Below are 6,000 nucleotides of genomic sequence, written 5' to 3' on the forward strand. Positions count from 1 at the left end.
ACAAATATCTTGGCTTTTAATAGGAATATGAAGTTTTAGAGCAGACTGGGAGGATGTGGTGTTGATCGTGACCCACATGATGACTAAAAGTAGATTTCCAAACTCTGCTTCCACAGTGGGCTGTGTTCAGAGGTGATGTCAGTGTTCCTGCTGGATTAGGGTAACCAGTGTCTGCTCCCAGCTGTGGTTACTGTGGGAGGGAGCAGTGGGCAGTGTGCTTATTAAAATTGCAGATCTATAACATGGGAAGGAAAGACATGGGACCACAAGATTAGAATACCAAATTAACTGGGTAAATTCAAAGAAATTCAATAGGGACAAGTGGTTTTAAGCAAGGCTTAACTGACTACCCAAATACCTGATGGGAAGGGGAACAAGAGAGCAGCTCTTTGGAGGGGATGTAGGGGCTGTAGCAGTTTGCAAGTGGAACATGAGGCAACAAGGCTGTGTTGCTGCTAAACAACTAAGTGTCATAAGGGAAGGTAAAAGGGTTTGGCTTTCAAGGCAGCTGATACAATTCTGCTCTGCTTTAGGCTGGCAAGGTCTTGGCTGGAGTCAGGATGTGCTTGGAGCTGTGCCTGGTCACAGCTGACACAGTGGGATACTCCAGCTCCTGAAGTGCCCTGTGTACTCTCTCATGTCTTTACCTTCCTCTACTAAACAGAATTCCTCTTCAGGAACAGGGAAGAAGCAGATGTTTCCAAGCCAATCCAGCCTTTCTGTTTGTTACAGCATCCTGAAGTAACCAGTCACTCCAGCAAGATCTGGTTTTAGGCTTAGGATCTACCAGTTTAATAAACATATTATCAATTTTGGAGTAAAACACTGGAAAAAAGGTAAGATGTTGGGTTTCTACATCCAAGAAGGTTGTAGTAACAAAACTAGAGGTGAGGGAGGCTCTCAGGAAAGCAAACCCTGAGTGTGGTGAAGGTAAATGTGTTTCTGAAGGAAAAAAATCAGTGTGCCATTATTGTTTAAGGAACACTATAGTGCAAAGTTAAACTTAATTTATTGTAAGTAAGCACTATGTTCACTTTATTTCCAAGCTGAACTGCTAACATAAATAAGTGATTGAAAGACATGTTATGACTAACAGGCCTTTATCTTTCAGGCTCACTTCTGCTAGTGTGTTCCCTTTGGAGCTGGCAGCATCTGCTGTTTTATCATGGATATGACAGTTCAGTAAATGCTTTTATTCACCTTTCACTCATGCAGTGATTGATATAGCAGGACTATCTGTGCTTGAACAGTTCAATTACAAAGAGGACAAAAAAAGCCACCCCAACCTTGTCCTTTAAATGAAGGGTCATTAAATCAACTAGCTCTGATATTATTTTTTCTAGTGAAACTGTCAGTGAAAGATGGAAAAACGGCCTAAAAGTAACTTTGCTTTGAATTACTGTGTGTATGACACGATATCAAGAAGCTGCTTTGTTTTAATTTTTGATACTAATAGATTTAATTTCTCTTTGCATCACTGCTGGCTCAGTTAGCAAGGTCACTGGCTGAAGGAAGTGAGAGAGTTTGGAGAGTTTGCTACTCCTGTAGTTAATAGATTTAGGGCAAAGGAAAGGGCTTCCCCAGTTTGGAGCCAGAGTGTTCAGACTGCAAAGCAGACTGTGGATAAGTGATGATGATGCTGTTTGTGCCAGTTGATTTACTGTGGTACCTGATACACTGGTGAAGAGAGATGCTGGACTGAGTGGAAATCCCTCAGGTACCTGAGCTGTGCTCTGTCTGAAGAGATGCACTTCAGAAAGTGTACTGCAAACCCATTTGTAGGGCTGGGGGGTTCAGGGTTACCAGGGATTCAAGGATCAGTGTGTGACAAATCCTTGAGAGCTAATTTTCCTCGGTGTCTGCCCTGCAGGCAGCCCCTCCACGTTTACAGACCTTCACAAAGGGTTTTTTGAGCTTGTGCTGTGTGTGAAAAGGACAATAACAGTTTTGCAGCCTGGTTTCATTTGCTCCACGTAATTCCAGCACAGCCTTTTGTATCCTTCAACCTTGTTCTTCCTTGAACATCCACAGAGCTTCCCAGATAACTTCTTCAAAGGCACAGAAGTCTTGTGCAGAGTCATCCCAGCGAGCGGGCCCTTGGCTCTGGGTAACCTCTCCCATTCACACAGCTCTTGGTAGCACTGTGCTGTTCCTCAGGCACAAGATCCAACAGAAAAGCCAGACCCCTGCTCCCTTTCATCCCACAAAAGACCACTGGCCAACCTGCAGCTCATAATAGTGGAGATGGAAGGATATGTTTTAGGGTTAAAGAGAAGAAAGGATCAGATAGAAAGCGTGGAGCTGCTTACCCCGCTTTCAAATCCAGGCTAAGAAAAGTTATTCCGTCTTTTGAGCAGGAATGAACCAGCAAACTGGTAACAGCACAGTGGGGAGAGGGTCCAGCACAACTCTGGATAACAATCCTTAAAGGATAATCTTGCAATCAAGTGCTTTATGGGAAAAAAAAATAATCTAATATTAAGACTTCAAATTACGTTTCTTTTTTGTAGTTGTTTTTATTACAGGTAACAGAATGTAAATGTCGTTATCTGAAATAGCACTGAGGGGAATGGAACTGCTGTAAATTATGGTGCTGCTGCGAGGAATAGCACGGGGCACGTCCTCTCTGTTTCCATTTTATATTCCCATGGAATCGTGCAAGGACTTGCCAAAAGTCACTCAAGACCTCAAGGTATTTTCATCACAGTTCAAAACTTTTTTAATCTTTTTCTCTTTAATAAAGGAGATCTTCCATTTTTCACTGGACCAAGATCTAACAACACAGTTTTTTGCCTCTTTGAGGGAAGGCAGTGATTTAGGTGGGTTGTTTCAGCATTTGTCTGAGTGAAACAGTTTTTATTTTTCATGCTTGTAGTGCTGTTCATGCTTATTCCTAAAATTGTTAGTGTTTAGTTTTCCTTTCCCTTCTCACACCTTACAGCAGAAAAGCATCATTAATATTTAAGCAGATGAACATCTCTTGAAGTTTGTGACTTGCAGCCAGAATGCCATTAATTTAAGTAATCACACAGATAGAATTAAATCAATCAGAGTTGTATCTGAGTCCTGTTGCTGAGCAATTCCAGTGAGTGCATAATAATCCTGCTGCCTCAGGCATCGGGATCAGGGGTCAGGATGTGATATTTCTGTGTATTCATTAACTTTCACAAGGGCAGATTGATCTTCTCTTTCCATGAAGGCTAATGAACCATTTTCTTATTTTTAGGGAATATTCCATCACTACCAGTGGTCCCGTAGTGTTTAAAGAAAGGCTGTTTTCAAACAGAAGGCTCTAATTAGAACCCAGGCTCTATTCATTGCTCGGCACTTCCTCTGTGGATTTACAAATACCAGCAAATAAACTTGCCAGGAAAAAGTTTATTTAGGGGCTTTTCTCTGTAGTATTTAGCCTGTGGATTGTTCTACCTCCTGACAAGCCAAACCCACGGAATTAGGTGCTGAGACGATCAGCCTGGTTGCATTTGTTTAGGAGTGTTTTCCCAGCCATCCCTTTTTTAAACACTCTGAGAGATAAAAGCAGCGAGGTGTTGATTTGCTCCCAGCCATCCAAAAAAAAAAAAAAAAGTTACAGTCTCTATGATGAAATGAATTCCTGGCTTTCGAGCCACAGAAGGTGGGAAAATATAGAAAGGATTAACACAAGTAGCTGGGACTGTGTTTGGCTCCCGGAGCCGCGGGAGCGGCGCGATGCCGGTCCCTGCCACGGGATGCCAGCCTTGGCCTGGGGATGGGAATGCCAGCCTTGGCCTGGGGATGGGAACAGCAGCTGCTCCTTTACCTGTATCTGCTCGGTGCTCCCGACCCTCTGAAACTGGGGTTAGACCTGATAACCTCAAAATAGCTCACACTGGTTTTTATCTGCGTTGTGGTGCCTTCCCTCGCTTTTGTATCACTGGGAACAAGGAAAACGTGTGGGTTATTCCAAAAGGGATCTCTGGCAAAAAGAAGGGGTTTATATGCTCAGGTGAGGGAACTGGCAATGTCTACATGAGCCCATTGTTTGGCCCAGGCTCTATTTCCAGTCCAAGCTGGGTTTCCTACAGCTGTTTCACAGAGAAGCTGTGGCTGCCCCATCCCTGCAAGTGTCCAGGGCCAGGTTGGGGGGGGCAGCCTGGGATAGTGGAAGGTGTCCCTGCCCATGGCAGAGGTTGGAATAAGATGATCTTTAAGGTCCTTTCCAACCCAAACCGTTCTGGGATCCTGTGACACTTGATTTTCTGCATCCTAACAATGAGAATGGTACATCTGCAGCCAGGAGTTCCCAGGATAATTGTGTAGTAACAATGCTGCCATTTTCAGAAACAATGGGATAAAGACCACATAAAACAGTGTGGAGAAGACCTCTGGTCCTACTGGACAAATTATCTTTTAAAGGACACATAAAAACAAGACTCTAATTACCTATGCTCGTTAAGATACTCTTGGTTTGCTTTTTTTTTGGGTGTGGAATTGCACCCCAGCCACAGTTAAACCCTGGCAACTCCTGAATTTTGTCTCTCAGATTTCCAGGCTGACTTTTCCTAACCTTCTGTCCTATACTTTTCTGTTCTGCTGTGAACTTCCCAAGTGTGGCATCTCCACCACAGAGGTGGACACACTCTTTGTGTAGTATATGAAATCATGCCTTTATCAAATTATAGCTTCTAATCAGATATTGTCTGTACTTCGAGACCACTGGGTAAAAGCTGTTAAAAAATGACTAAGAGAAATTCACTTGCTAATATAATTTATTGTATCTTTTTGACTGAATCAAGATTATTTTACATAATGAGAGGACAAATTATATAGAAAACCTGTAGTGCTGAAGGCAGTACACCCTTTTGGAATATATTGTCCATAAAACTGAAGTAAATAGTTGCATAAATACTTATTTCTCCATAAGGTGGAATGACTCAGCTGAAAGCCAGACAGCATTAATGAGGTGTGATCTCTGTTTTTGGCACATCCAGTAAAATGAAAGTGTACCTACATTCATAAATGAAACACAAAAATGCTGTTCTGCAGTGTAGGAAGGAAAAAGGTGGCAAAATTAGATTTATAGCTCCTCTGCCAGCTGTGAAAGATAAGGTGTTGGAGGGACCTGTCTCAGCTGAAGCTGTTCAGGAGCTCTGCTCTGAAGTCCCCAGGGTTACTCATGAGTAACCTGCCCTTTTCTTCATGTATTTGTCTCAAAATGAAGACCAGGCCAGACTTTCATGGGCCTTTTAATTGTAGTGGGTGTAGACTTAGAGTAACTCCATGTATTGGGACCCTGGAATGCCCCTGGATACAGGCAGCAAGGAGGAGCAAGAGTGGCTCTGATGGAGGGATGTCCATGGAAAGCCCCGGAAAAATGATGTCCTTCCTTAAGCCAAATGAAGAAATGGATTGAAAAAACAAATCTGTGGTCTCTCCAGGTGCCATCACACCTTGGAGCCGTGGCAGCCCCCAAAAAGGAGGATGTGACCCAGCCCTGCCCTGTGAGAGGAGCTGCAGTGGCTGTCCAGGCTCCCCCATCACTGCTCACAGCCCCCACTTGTCCGCTCTCCTGTCCAGACCCTGCAGCTCCCACCACCAGTGGAAGGGATCCCAGCAGAGCCTGATCCTTCCCAAGAGAGAACCAGGTCACTCATGTGGGGTTGGAAAGCCACTGGGGTACCTGATTCCTCTTTGGATACAGGCTGCCCGTGGAAATTCCCGAGACAAAACCTCTGTTTTATCCAAAGTCACCCATCAGAGGGTGGTTCACACTCACGGGTGGTCCCTCCAAGACATTCCTGGGTTTGGGAAGGAAGGCTGGTTTGGTGCAGGACCTAGGCACAGATGCTCTATGAGAAATAGATGAGGTGACCTGTCTCGACCCAGGCTAACTGCACATTCTTACTGTTTTCTTCCTTTTCTTCTTGAGGCATTTGGAGTTTTACCAAAGGCATTTCCAGTATCAAACCAAACCTTGAGAGGCCTTGAGTAATTTTCCCTCCTGGAATCTGTGGTGGGTCT

This window comes from Manacus vitellinus, unplaced genomic scaffold, assembly GCF_001715985.3.
Source record: "Manacus vitellinus isolate BGI_N305 unplaced genomic scaffold, ASM171598v3 scaffold_26_pilon, whole genome shotgun sequence".
Taxonomy (NCBI): domain Eukaryota; kingdom Metazoa; phylum Chordata; class Aves; order Passeriformes; family Pipridae; genus Manacus; species Manacus vitellinus.